Source organism: Diabrotica virgifera, chromosome 9, assembly GCF_917563875.1.
Source record: "Diabrotica virgifera virgifera chromosome 9, PGI_DIABVI_V3a".
Lineage (NCBI taxonomy): Eukaryota > Metazoa > Arthropoda > Insecta > Coleoptera > Chrysomelidae > Diabrotica > Diabrotica virgifera.
In genome coordinates, this window is record NC_065451.1 from 111,037,282 (window position 1) to 111,053,135 (window position 15,854).

Genomic DNA, 15,854 nt, shown 5'->3' on the forward strand with positions numbered 1-15,854 from the left:
ATCGTATTAATCCCAAACCGAACATTGACCGAATTTTCCATAGTTTTATTAAAAACTGCTAATACAACCCAATGTTACAATCCCAAAATCTACAAATCTTCTAGTTTAGAATGTAATAATGCTGCCTTCTTAGTAAGACCAAGCCAAAATTTTCTCGCGTTTGCAAATAAAAGTGACGTCTCGTCTTTTTAAGTAGCAGCACTAAAGCCTTTACTCACGACAACCAAATTCAGATTTGCTCCCAAGACAAAAGTCAAATAACTGACATCTAAAGCTGCATGTAAAGAGAGTGTAGGCCAGTCCGTGAATACTAGAAAAATCCTTTAATCAGTCTTTATCGTGAGTTTGTTTTAAAATTTATAATTAATAATAAATTACGATTAAAAAAAATAAAAAAATAAAATAATTATACTTTGATATAATTTTTTTTTATAATACCACGTTTTTATTATTTTTTTTTATGGGACACAATATAAAAAAAGTATTATAAAAACAATTACTATTATTCAAATCAAAATGTCAATTTTAAAAACAAGAAAGATTTTCGATACCGGGAATCGAACTCGAGTCTCTTGGGTGCAAGCCAGGTATCCTGGCTATTAGACCATATTGGATGTGATTTGAGATAAATATTTGACATATAAGTTCTGGTGCCACAATATTAAAAAGTTACACTTTTATAAAAAAAGTACTTTTTATAATACCACGGTTTTGTTATACAGTGATGAGCGTGCTAATAATCGGCAAAATAGCGCAAAAGGTGGAAAACATAATACATTGCGAAGCAAAAAGAGATGAAACGAGTGAAGGTAGAAATTATCGTTATAAACGTATAAATTATAATTACATTACATAGTTTACTCACAATCGGTTAGTAATTTATGGATTTCTAACCTTTGAAGTAATCAGGAAGCGACTTATTACTTACTTTACTTTCCCAGCTAGCCGGGAAAGTACTTTCCCGGCTAGCATCTGTCACTTTTCTACCTGAAAATGTCAATGTCATTTTTGATTAAAAGATGGTTTAGAAAGAATAGAATCCACTCAACATTTATTTAATTAAGAAACAACAACAACAATAACAAAAAGAAAACTATTTGGAATTATACATATTAATAGGTCTGGATCCCGCGTATAAAAAAAAGTTGATTAATAGCAAGCTGAAAATTTGTTAATAGCTTAAGGGTGTCTATTCGGATAAACTTTGATTTATGGGAACACTGGAACAGGGGCAGTTTTAATTGTGAAACAGGTTAAAAATTTGGAACGGTCACACCACGAAAACGGCACATTTATTTTGTCCGACAGAACAGACTTAAACTCTCCGAACAGAGATTAAACTCTCATGCAAAAATCAGACTGCTATTTATCACCAAATGGGAGTTTTAATGAGTGGAACATGTAGAATATGTCAAATGACAGGAATTATGACAGGTGATAAATAGCACTCTGATTTTTGCATGAGAGGTCTGTTCTGTCGAACAAAATAAATGTGCCGTTTTCGTGGTGTGACCGTTCCAAATTTTTAACCTGTTCCACAATTAAAACTTCCCCTGTTCCAGTGCTCCCATATATCAAAGTTTGTCCGACTAGACACCCTTAAGCTATTAACAAATTTTCAGCTTGCTATTAATCAACTTTTTTTTCATACGCGGGATCCAGACCTATAATAGTTACATTGGAATTATGATTACTATTAACGGTTAAAGTAAGACCGTGTTGCTCAAAATTATGAGTTTCAGAAATAGATGATGACGCCGACGTTTCTGGATTTTATACATGAGACAACATATTAGCAATTTTTATTTGTCCATGTAATGAATTCTCCACATATCCATTATTATTATCAATTATGATCACAGGTTACTTAAAATAATTCATCTTATCACATAATGAAAATGGATACAGATATTTGAAACGAAATTATTATTGGTAGATTGTGAGTATTAGAAATCCATAAACTACTAACCGATTGTGAGTAAAATAGTATACAAACCTCGCGGGAACTCATTCTAGCCTCGCGTCTGTAGTTTACCTCGGTGCTTCGCACCTCGGTAAACTACCTTGCCGCTCGGCTGAAATAGAGTACTTTCCCGCTAAGTATGTAATATACTATTTCCGCCTTTAGATGTATCAGAGGAGTATGACAACTGTCACTGTGACAGTAGAATTTTATAAAATACTCCTGTCACAGACGTCTAAAGGTGGGAAACTATGTAATGTAATGTTAATTTATACATATATAACGATAGTTTCCATCTCCACTAGTTTCATCTCTTGTTGTTTCGCAATGTATTATGTTCTCCATCTTTTGCGCTATTTTGCCGGTTATTAGTGCGCTTATCACTGTATATAGGACACAATATAAAATTATCAACTATATTGTTGTTTCAATTCCTGTCATGAAAGAATTTTGTAATCGATTTTAAACTCATATATGTAAATCAAAGAACACGTTTAAAATGGTAAAAAATTGATGAAACATGTTTAGAAAGAATAATTATTGTGATATACCTTATACAGCTAATAAAATTTAACAAAATATGTGTACAGTTTTCTTTTTTTAGCCCACCCTAATTTGAAAGAAGAAGATATTGAAGAAGAATTGAAATTGTTGCCATAACTATTTAATGTTTTTTATGTAGATCAATTTTTGTTTTTATACTGGTTTTGTAAATTGCATTTTCCTAATGCATGTTTAATTAATACATTTAAATCAGTATAACATTATTTCAACCACTGGAATCACAAAAAAGAGAACCACCTCTATATACAGTCCAGATCCAGCCCAAGTTTATTCAATATGAAAATGCTAACTAAAGTAAACTAAAAAAAAAAAAATAATAAAAGAAAATAGAGAATACTCGGGTTTGAACCGAGGACCTCTCGATCTACAGTCGAATGCTTTACCACTAGGCTATATTCGCTATTTATTTTCGTACTTTAAAACCAGATCTAAATGTCATTCTATTATATACATCTAAAATGTCTTAAAATTAAAAATCAAACTCAATTAATCCATATTATATAAAAGCTGTTGAATAATGCATTTTTATCGATTTCTCAGCTATTCTGAAAATTTCAGGTGTCTAATTAGTCTGAAAGTATGTTTAAAGTAGATTACAAGATTTCACGGACATAGTGACAAAGACCAAGTGAAGTATATAAAAACGTTTTTAAATCTAAAATCGAGAGAAAATTCAAATTATATCAGCCAGTCCAAAACGCTCCATCATTGGTCGTGACGTTATACAGTTAACAATATTCAAGGACTGCGCCATTATTTCACTACTTTTGATATTATTCATACGTTTACTTGTACTTATTTTATGGTGTATCTCAGTTCTATAGATCTTTAGGTACTTGCTGTGAACTATATATTTCATAATATTTGAGTGACAATTATTATTATTAGTTTATTTTAATTTTATAATAAAGACAGTTCCACAAAAATATTATATACGTAAATATTATTCAATATCTAATGTAAATCTACCAAAATATACCAAAAGTTTTATTGTCGTTTTGTTCAAAATACACTTGATTTACTAAAAAAAGCAGACAACAGATATTAAATACTTACATTAAAATTATCTTCTCACACATGAAGACCTTGAGAATGAACTAAAATGTCTTTAATGCCCTTGTCCTAATTGGTCGGTAGTTTTCCAAATCAGCTTTATCCCCTTTTTTGTGGATTAGTATCACTAAGGTGTTTTACCATTTGTCTAGTATAAAGCTGTTAAAAAGACAGATATTAAACAGATCTCTTATTTTCTTAAGTAAATAGTTACCACCAATCTTAATTGCATCGGCAACCACACAGTCTTCACCAGGGGACTTATTGTTTTTTGTTTTCTTCAAGGCTAGATTTATTTAATCCAGTGTGATATCCGGTAGCAGTTCAGATCCTTGATTTACGATAACCTTTTTAGTATTTAGTATATCTGGTTCAGCATCTGAGTCCAAATTCAATTCTTTTGGGCTTTTATATAGTAGATGATAGAAGTCTTCAACTACTTTTTGGATATGTTCTCTATTTGTTGTAATACTTATCTGTTTGTCTTTAACCCTCGTCATTTGTTTTTTCCCACTTTCGAGTTTTTTACGTAGAACCTTCATACTGTTGTTATTTTCTATTATATTTTTAATTTGGTTTTGATTGTATGTTTTAATGTTGCGTCTTATAGCCTTTGAGATTATTTGCTTGTTGATTTCGTTAAGTTCTTCAACTGTGGTAAATTCTTCGCTTCTCATGATTCTTCTTTGTTCCATTTGGCGAATAGTAGCGTCGGTCGCTCAGTTTTGTTTCTTTTTGAGTTTTTTTGGAAATATGCGGTTTGGCTCTCTAACATGGCCGTAGTGATGGTCTTATTTAAATCATTGATGTTTTCTTGTGGTTCAGCATTATTTAGCTACGCAGTAACGCTTCGCAGGAAACCAGTTAAATTTGATGGGCTTGTCCATGATATTGCTGAGAGTCTTCTTAATTAGTTTATGCCGTTCTTTGTTGGCATTTATCATAACCTCAGCCCGCACCATTCTATGGTCACTACCGGTAGCTAGCTTGTTCAGCACTGTTACGTCTTTGATTACATGTTTTCTAGTGATTATGAAATCTTTTTTGTTTTTCGTTCGACCATCTGGACTTCTCCATGTCCATTTTAGATTGAGTTATTTATGGAAGAAACTGTTCATCTGGTATAAGTGGTTTTGAAGCAGAAAGCTCAGCAGTGTTTCACTGGAATCATTTCCCCTCCGTTCCAAAATTTCCAAGTGCTTCTTCGGTAGCGTCCAATTTTATTTCTGTTTTGGCATTGAAATCGTCACACAAGACCGTAAAATGTGTAGGTTGATCGTTAAGTGCAGTACTTATTTCATCATAAAATATGTCTACTTTGTGATAATACAAGCGTACCATGTCAGGGATTAGCAAAAAATAAAATGTCCACAAAACATAAGACTACAATACGATTCTGATGTATACTCACATTTGTACCTCGTCCTCCCTACAGTGTGTCTCAAACTTAACATAAGAAAAACATTTCTTTTCGTCCACCCGGTATAAGTACAAAAAAGAAGTTTGAGTAAGCCTTTGCACAACTGTGTAAATACTAAAGAAAAATCTAGAATAAAAAAAAACGTAGAATCCGTTAATCTGTTCATGAAAAAATCAACTCCGAAAATGAGCATAATTTTCTATATCCCTAACTTTTGACGAGTAGTTTATTAAAATTAAATCAAGTACAAAAAAAAACAAACGCCAATTAAAAAAATTAGCTTTTGTCCGACATATTATATGTACTACCAGTTTTATGATTTAAAGAGACAGTGGCTAAATGACTTAAGTAAATAAAATTGAACTATTACAAAATTTTAAATAAAATATTTCGCAAGAAAAAAAGTTGTTGGCATATCAATCGTAGGGAAGGAAAATATGCTAAATTTGCAGTTACGGGGAACTGTTGGGTTCTGTAGATTAGGTCCTAAAACCAAAAAAAGTTAAGTAAGTTTTCCATTTAAGTGGGCACTTTCCATTTTTAATTTAATTCTCCATTTCCAACAATCGCTTTTTCCGATTATAGCGCCATCTATCCATAATTTGAAAAACAGTTACTTATTTTTACGAAAGTAATCCAAATCTGCAGTAAAAAATAGGGGGCTCCTATTTAATATTTTAAAGTTATCCCCCATCCCACCTCCGTGGGGGGTCGTGTTTGGTATCATTCGATAGATTTTTCAAAAACATTGAATACGTCTATTTTGCAGTTTTCCGATGTGATGTTCATTTCGCGAAATATCGCGGGGTTCCTATTTAAAATTTTAAATTTACCCCCACCCTCCATCTCCGTGGAGGGTCGTGTTTGGTATCATTCGATAGATTTTTGAAAAATATTGAACACGTATTTTTTAGTTTTTTTGATCTGACGTTTATTTTTCGAAATATTCGCTTTTTTCTTGTGAAATTTTGTGACTCACCCATTTCCTTACGCCCTGCTCAAACCGTCAGATTTTTGAAATATACACTGTTCTACATGTACTTAACTTATGGTAGGGGAGCAAAGTATGCTAAATGTGCAGTCACTCGAGCGTTATGGGGACCTATTGAGTTCTGAAGAGTAGGTCCTAAAACCAAAAAAAGTTACCAAAAAACTAAAGTTTTCCATTTTAGTGGGGACTTTTCATTTTTAATTAATTTTCCATTTCCAACAATAATTTTTTTAGATTATAGCGCCATCTATCCGTAATTCGAAAAAATGTTTCGAATAAAAGTTCGAATAATAAAATAGGGGCTCCCATTTAAGATTTTAAAGTATCCCGCCACCCCACCTCCGTGGGGGTTGTGTTTAGTGCCATTCGATAGATTTTTGAAAAATATTGAATAAGTGTATTTTTCAGTTTTTCGATCTGATGTTCATTTCGCGAAAAATTGCGGGATTTGTATTTAAAATATTTTACCCCCACCCCTCTCCGTGGGAAGTCGTGTTTTGTATCATTCGATATAGTGCAGCCGATATGTAAAACAGTTGTGCATTTAATGATAGAAGTATATAATTTGGACCACATATACTGCGCATATAAAGGTTCAAATTTAGATATGAGGCCATCTCAGATTTTGCCTTTTACAAAAATGGCGGGGATTCAAAATGGCAACTATACATTGTGACTAATAGCACGATAACTTTTGAACGAGACTTCAGATTTCAACCAAATTTGGTATATAGGTTCTTTTTTTGATGTATAAGATCGAGGTCTTGAACAGGAAGAATCGATTTACCAGAAGTTGTGTTTTTCCTGGTGTTTATGTAAAATTATGCTGTTTTTTTTCAATTCTTTCACCCTGTATGTATTAATTTTTCAAAAATTTAATACCACCATTGAAAAAAGCGTAAAAATATTTTTTAGGAAATATTTCTAACTTTATAGTTATGTAAATTACCATCTAATAAATGCAAAACGTATCTTCACATGTACCTATGGGCGGCAGATTTTTGTAAAAGACTAAATCTGAGATGGCCTTATATCTAAATTTGAATCTTTGTATGTGTAGTATGTGTGGCCCAAATTATATGCTTCTACCATTAAATGCACAATAATTCTTATATTATTATTTGCACGAATCTGCCGCACATTGGTACCTACATGTGAAGATACGTTATGCATGTATTAAATGGTAATTAATATAACTAAAGAGTTCAAGATATTTCCTAAAAACTATTTTTTCGCTCTTTTCAACGCCGGTATCACCTTTTTAAAAAAATAATATATACAGGGTGAAAGAATTGAAAAAGAAACAACATATTTTTACATAAAAAAAAACAGTAAAAACACAAATTCTTGTAAACCGATTCTTCCGGTTCAAGTCCTCGATATTACTCATCAAAAAAAGAACCTATATACCAAATTTGGTTGAAATCTGACATCTCGTTCAAAAGTTATCGTGCTATTAGTCACATATGTATAGTCGACATTTTGAATGCCCGCCATTTTTGTAAAAGGCAAAATCTGAAATGGCCTCATATCTAAATTTGAACCTTTATAGGTGCAATATAGGGAGGTAAGGGATCGGACTTAACAACAATACATCAATCGATCCAAAAGTCAACCTCACCTGCACGAGTGGTATTCTAAAATTACCTGGTGCCTCCTGCTACATAACAGACGAGGCTCTGGCGACCGAGTATGAGCGGGATAACCATACAACAGTTACAGGGAGTCAAGGAAATGTGATCCCTACAACTCACCAACCTGCCTGGCCAGCGTGGTGTTTTATGGCTATTTTCCCCAAACTAGCAATGTCGAACTTACAACAAAGCGGAAATGGACCCCAGGTGGGTAGGAGAAATCCGGAGTCCCACATCGGGAAACCGATCAGCCTCATGGATTCTGGGGCAGGCAAAAGCTCGACAAGAACGAATCAGAGAAAACAGAAAAAGAAGGAATGCAACAGAATACATATAGCCACATATAATATCAGATCCATGGCTCAAGATGAAAAGTTGTACGAACTCGAAGAGGAATTAACTAAAATCAAATGGGACATTGTAGGATTGTCAGAGGTCAAAAGAAGAGGAGAAATGTGTATAGACCTAGAATCAGGAAATCGCCTCTATTACAAAGGAAAGGAGGACGAAACATATGAAGGAATAGGATTTCTGATCAAAGAGAAAATTAAAAAAAACGTAATCGAGTATAAGAGCATATCAGATAGAGTAGGATATATCATACTAGAAATTAACAGGAAGACAAGAATGAAACTAATACAAGTATATGCTCCAACAACAACACATGATGAGGAAGAAATTGATAACTTTTATGATGACATCACCACAGCAATGGAAAACAAAATATAAAAACAACAATCGTTATGGGAGATTTTAACGCAAAAATCGGAAAGAAAATGGAAGACTCAGAAAACAAAATAGGAAACTACGGACTTGGATCAAGGAATATTAGGGGCGAAAGACTACTAGAATATTTGGAACAACAAAACCTTCATGCAATAAATACATACTTTAATAAGAAGCCAAACCGAAAATGGACATGGGTCTCCCCAAATGGGGTGACAAAAAATGAAATAGACTACTTCCTCTGCCAAAATAAACAAATCTTCGAAGACGTAACTGCACTTAATAAATTCTCAACTGGCAGCGACCACCGCATACTACGAGCCAAAATAGAAATAAGCAAACTAGCGACGCAGAAATCTAGAAGAAAACCAACGGCTATTGACCATAGCAGAATAAGACAAAACGCAGAAGAATATAGACACACTTAAAGGGAAAACTATAATCAACAAGTAGCAAAGGAAGAGTCAGAAATTAATAAGATCAATGAAGAAATGAAAGAAAAACTCTTGGAAGCGGGAATGAAAACTGCCAAAAAACTAACAACAAAAGAAAATAGATTAAGTAGCGGGACAGTTAAATTAATGGAAAGTAGACGAAAACTAATAAGCGAAAACAAAAGAAACACAGTAGAATACGTAGAACTAAACAAACTTATTAGAAGAAAAACCAGAGAGGATCTAAGAAAACACACTGAAAATGAAATCGAGAAAGTAATTGAGAGAAATAAGGGCCTAAAATGCTTACGACCAAATTTAGGGAAACCACTACTCATTTCAATAAAGGATGAAACAGGACGGGAAGAGAGGAGAAAATATAAGATATCAGAAGAAGTAGAAAGGTTTTATAAAGAACTATACACCTCAAAGAAAGACGCAAACTTCAACACTCAGGAATATATCAAGAAAACAATCACGAATGTACACTCAGAAACACTACCAAAAATAGAAAATTATGAAATAGAAGCAGCACTATCACAATTAAAGAACAACAAAGCACCAGTACCAGATGGAATCCTTGCTGAAATGTTGAAAGAAGGGAAAGAAGAAATCTTACAAACATTAAGAAATCTGTTTAATCAGTGTCTACATAAAGGAGAAATACCCGACGAATGGAACGAAAGTCTTACAATCCTGCTATTTAAGAAAGGCGACAGAAAGGACATAAAAAATTACAGACCCATCTCACTGCTGTCGCAAACGTATAAACTATTCATGAGGATTATCAACAACAGATAACACACAAATTGGACTCGTATCAACCCGTAGAGCAGGCAGGATTCCGAAAGGGATATAGCACCACTGACCATCTTCTAACAATTAGGACACTAATAGAAAAAGCTAACGAATACCATATAGATCTGCACTTAGCGTTCGTTGACTACGAAAAAGCATTTGACAGCGTGGAAATGTGGGCAATCGAAAAAGCTATAAACAACTGTCGAATAGATTCCAGATACAGAATGCTAATACATAATATATATATAAGAAAGCAACAATGACAGTACAATTGGAAGAAACTACAAAACCCATACCAATTAACAGAGGAGTGCGACAGGGAGATGTTATTTCTAATAAACTATTTACATTAGCACTGGAAGATGTTTTCAAAACAATGGAATGGACAAACATGGGAATAAACATAAATGGAAAGAAACTAAACCACCTAAGATATGCAGACGATGTAGTAGTCATAGCATCAAGTTTTGAAGAACTACAAACCATGCTAACCGAACTAGCAAATGAATCCGAACAAATAGGTCTAAAAATGAATTTTGCCAAAACAAAAACAATGACAAACATACAAGCCAATAGAAACGTAATACTAAACGACACCACAATAGAAGCGGTTAATGATTATATATATTTGGGACAGATTATAAAAATAAATAAGGAAAACCAAACAGCGGAGGTAAAAAGAAGGGTCAGATTAGCCTGGGCAGGATTTGGAAAATTAAAATGGGTCCTAAAGAATAAAAAAATACAATACTTAAAAACAAGAGTGTTTGACCAGTGCATACTCCCAATTCTCACATACGCATGCCAAACATGGACCTTGACCAAGGCAAACATGGATAAAATAATAAAGACACAAAGAGCCATGGAGAGAGCAATGCTAGGAGTAAAATTGACAGACAAAAAGCAAAACAACTGGGTCAGAAATAGAACAAAAGTCAAAGACGCAGGTCAACATATAACCAGGCTAAAATGGAGCTGCGCAGCTCATAACGCTAGACAAACGGACAATAGCTGGAATAGCACGATACAACAATGGAGACCATGGACAGGAAAGAGAGCAAGATGACGACCCCAGATGAGATGGGGAGACGACATTAAAAAGATAGGAGGAACGCACTGGAAACAGAAAGCACTAAACACAAGCGAATGGAGGAAACTGGGGGAAGCCTATGTTCAGAATTGGACGAATTAAAGGGCAAAAGAAGAAGAAGAAGAGGTGCAGTATATGTGGTCCAAATTATATGCTTCTACCATTAAATGCACAATAATTCTTATAATATTTGCACGAATCTGCCGCATATAGGTACATGTGAAGATACGTTTTGCATTTAATAAATGGTAATTAACATAACTAAAAAGTTAAAAATATTTCCTAAAAAATATTTTAACGATCTTTGTAAAGGTCGTATTAACTATTTGAAAAATTAATACATGCAGGGTGAAATAATTGAAAAAAAAAACAACATATTTTTACATAAAAAAAAACAGTAAAAACACAAATTCTTGTAAACCGATTCTTCCGGTTCAAGTCCTCGATATTACTCATCAAAAAAAGAACCTATATACCAAATTTGGTTGAAATCTGACATCTCGTTCAAAAGTTATCGTGCTATTAGTCACATATGTATAGTCGACATTTTGAATGCCCGCCATTTTTGTAAAAGGCAAAATCTGAAATGGCCTCATATCTAAATTTGAACCTTTATAGGTGCAATATAGGGAGGTAAGGGATCGGACTTAACAACAATACATCAATCGATCCAAAAGTCAACCTCACCTGCACGAGTGGTATTCTAAAATTACCTGGTGCCTCCTGCTACATAACAGACGAGGCTCTGGCGACCGAGTATGAGCGGGATAACCATACAACAGTTACAGGGAGTCAAGGAAATGTGATCCCTACAACTCACCAACCTGCCTGGCCAGCGTGGTGTTTTATGGCTATTTTCCCCAAACTAGCAATGTCGAACTTACAACAAAGCGGAAATGGACCCCAGGTGGGTAGGAGAAATCCGGAGTCCCACATCGGGAAACCGATCAGCCTCATGGATTCTGGGGCAGGCAAAAGCTCGACAAGAACGAATCAGAGAAAACAGAAAAAGAAGGAATGCAACAGAATACATATAGCCACATATAATATCAGATCCATGGCTCAAGATGAAAAGTTGTACGAACTCGAAGAGGAATTAACTAAAATCAAATGGGACATTGTAGGATTGTCAGAGGTCAAAAGAAGAGGAGAAATGTGTATAGACCTAGAATCAGGAAATCGCCTCTATTACAAAGGAAAGGAGGACGAAACATATGGAGGAATAGGATTTCTGATCAAAGAGAAAATTAAAAAAAACGTAATCGAGTATAAGAGCATATCAGATAGAGTAGGATATATCATACTAGAAATTAACAGGAAGACAAGAATGAAACTAATACAAGTATATGCTCCAACAACAACACATGATGAGGAAGAAATTGATAACTTTTATGATGACATCACCACAGCAATGGAAAACAAAATATAAAAACAACAATCGTTATGGGAGATTTTAACGCAAAAATCGGAAAGAAAATGGAAGACTCAGAAAACAAAATAGGAAACTACGGACTTGGATCAAGGAATATTAGGGGCGAAAGACTACTAGAATATTTGGAACAACAAAACCTTCATGCAATAAATACATACTTTAATAAGAAGCCAAACCGAAAATGGACATGGGTCTCCCCAAATGGGGTGACAAAAAATGAAATAGACTACTTCCTCTGCCAAAATAAACAAATCTTCGAAGACGTAACTGCACTTAATAAATTCTCAACTGGCAGCGACCACCGCATACTACGAGCCAAAATAGAAATAAGCAAACTAGCGACGCAGAAATCTAGAAGAAAACCAACGGCTATTGACCATAGCAGAATAAGACAAAACGCAGAAGAATATAGACACACTTAAAGGGAAAACTATAATCAACAAGTAGCAAAGGAAGAGTCAGAAATTAATAAGATCAATGAAGAAATGAAAGAAAAACTCTTGGAAGCGGGAATGAAAACTGCCAAAAAACTAACAACAAAAGAAAATAGATTAAGTAGCGGGACAGTTAAATTAATGGAAAGTAGACGAAAACTAATAAGCGAAAACAAAAGAAACACAGTAGAATACGTAGAACTAAACAAACTTATTAGAAGAAAAACCAGAGAGGATCTAAGAAAACACACTGAAAATGAAATCGAGAAAGTAATTGAGAGAAATAAGGGCCTAAAATGCTTACGACCAAATTTAGGGAAACCACTACTCATTTCAATAAAGGATGAAACAGGACGGGAAGAGAGGAGAAAATATAAGATATCAGAAGAAGTAGAAAGGTTTTATAAAGAACTATACACCTCAAAGAAAGACGCAAACTTCAACACTCAGGAATATATCAAGAAAACAATCACGAATATACACTCAGAAACACTACCAAAAATAGAAAATTATGAAATAGAAGCAGCACTATCACAATTAAAGAACAACAAAGCACCAGGACCAGATGGAATCCTTGCTGAAATCTTTCCTTGCTGAAAGAAGGGAAAGAAGAAATCTTACAAACATTAAGAAATCTGTTTAATCAGTGTCTACATAAAGGAGAAATACCCGACGAATGGAACGAAAGTCTTACAATCCTGCTATTTAAGAAAGGCGACAGAAAGGACATAAAAAATTACAGACCCATCTCACTGCTGTCGCAAACGTATAAACTATTCATGAGGATTATCAACAACAGATAACACACAAATTGGACTCGTATCAACCCGTAGAGCAGGCAGGATTCCGAAAGGGATATAGCACCACTGACCATCTTCTAACAATTAGGACACTAATAGAAAAAGCTAACGAATACCATATAGATCTGCACTTAGCGTTCGTTGACTACGAAAAAGCATTTGACAGCGTGGAAATGTGGGCAATCGAAAAAGCTATAAACAACTGTCGAATAGATTCCAGATACAGAATGCTAATACATAATATATGTAAGAAAGCAACAATGACAGTACAATTGGAAGAAACTACAAAACCCATACCAATTAACAGAGGAGTGCGACAGGGAGATGTTATTTCTAATAAACTATTTACATTAGCACTGGAAGATGTTTTCAAAACAATGGAATGGACAAACATGGGAATAAACATAAATGGAAAGAAACTAAACCACCTAAGATATGCAGACGATGTAGTAGTCATAGCATCAAGTTTTGAAGAACTACAAACCATGCTAACCGAACTAGCAAATGAATCCGAACAAATAGGTCTAAAAATGAATTTTGCCAAAACAAAAACAATGACAAACATACAAGCCAATAGAAACGTAATACTAAACGACACCACAATAGAAGCGGTTAATGATTATATATATTTGGGACAGATTATAAAAATAAATAAGGAAAACCAAACAGCGGAGGTAAAAAGAAGGGTCAGATTAGCCTGGGCAGGATTTGGAAAATTAAAATGGGTCCTAAAGAATAAAAAAATACAATACTTAAAAACAAGAGTGTTTGACCAGTGCATACTCCCAATTCTCACATACGCATGCCAAACATGGACCTTGACCAAGGCAAACATGGATAAAATAATAAAGACACAAAGAGCCATGGAGAGAGCAATGCTAGGAGTAAAATTGACAGACAAAAAGCAAAACAACTGGGTCAGAAATAGAACAAAAGTCAAAGACGCAGGTCAACATATAACCAGGCTAAAATGGAGCTGCGCAGCTCATAACGCTAGACAAACGGACAATAGCTGGAATAGCACGATACAACAATGGAGACCATGGACAGGAAAGAGAGCAAGATGACGACCCCAGATGAGATGGGGAGACGACATTAAAAAGATAGGAGGAACGCACTGGAAACAGAAAGCACTAAACACAAGCGAATGGAGGAAACTGGGGGAAGCCTATGTTCAGAATTGGACGAATTAAAGGGCAAAAGAAGAAGAAGAAGAGGTGCAGTATATGTGGTCCAAATTATATGCTTCTACCATTAAATGCACAATAATTCTTATAATATTTGCACGAATCTGCCGCATATAGGTACATGTGAAGATAAATTTTGCACTTAATAAATGGTAATTAACATAACTAAAAAGTTAAAAATATTTCCTAAAAAATATTTTTACGCTCTTTTTAATGGCCGTTTTAACTATTTGAAAAATTAATACATACAGGGTGAAATAATTGAAAAAAAAAACAACATATTTTTACATAAAAAACAGGAAAAGCACAACTTCTGGCAAACCGATTCTTCCGCTTCAAGATCTCGATCTTATACATCAAAAAAAGAACCTATATACCAAATTTGGTTGAAATCTGAAGTCTGGTTCAAAAGTTATCGTGCTATTAGTCACATATGTATAGTCGCCATTTTGAATCCCCGCCATTTTTGTAAAAGGCAAAATCTGAGATGGCCTCCTATCTAATTTTGAACCTTTATATGTGTAGTATATGTGGTCCAAATTACATGCTTCTATCATTAAATGCACAATTTTTATAATATTGGCACGGATCTGCCGCACTAATAGATTTTTAAAAAATATTGAGCACGTATTTTTTAGTTTTTTGGTCTGTCATTCGTTTCGCGTAATATTCGCTTTTTTCTCGTGAAACTTTGGGACTTACCCATTTCCTTAGACCCCGCTCAAATCGTCATATTTTTGAAATATACACTGTTTTGCATGTACTTAACTTACCTTATCTTAATTTGACGATTTCGAGTTTTTATAAGGATAGTTTTATTTTTTCGGCCCCTCCTTAACGACATCCCCTGCATTATGATCCAAAATAATATGGTAGGGGTACGTTTACGGGGTACAAGGTTTCTCCCCATGAGATTTTCTGACGCGCTCGAGTAACTACAAAAATCCCCGCTTGGGGACCATATCATAAGGACTGAAATTGTTGCAATTGCGATTTCCTACGATTTGTCGAGAGAACCAGTTCTCGAGAGGGGAATGGGAAAATTCCACCCAATAAGGTCCAAAATAAAAAGAAAATGTTAAAACAAAAATATATTAGCTGACATGAAACGTCAACTCTAGACAGACAAATTCAACCCAATAAACCCGCTAGTTAATAAAATTAAGTGAACTTAATGCATACAAGTTATTATTTACCTATGTCTTTTCATAAACTGCATTCAATTCATAAAAAAGGTGACATAAGCCCTTGTCATAACCAAAGATGTGCTTTATTGTTAAATATTAGCATATAAAATATCTGCTATACACATAAAAATAACGAAA

General features: G+C 34.2%; 1 non-coding gene across 1 annotated transcript; it reads right to left on the reverse strand.

The window, feature by feature from the left end:
- Window positions 1-2,855: 2,855 nt before the first annotated feature.
- Trnay-gua (transfer RNA tyrosine (anticodon GUA)) lies at window positions 2,856-2,927 on the reverse strand. The gene has a single exon. It is a non-coding gene; the product is annotated as a tRNA-Tyr (tRNA).
- Window positions 2,928-15,854: the final 12,927 nt, after the last annotated feature.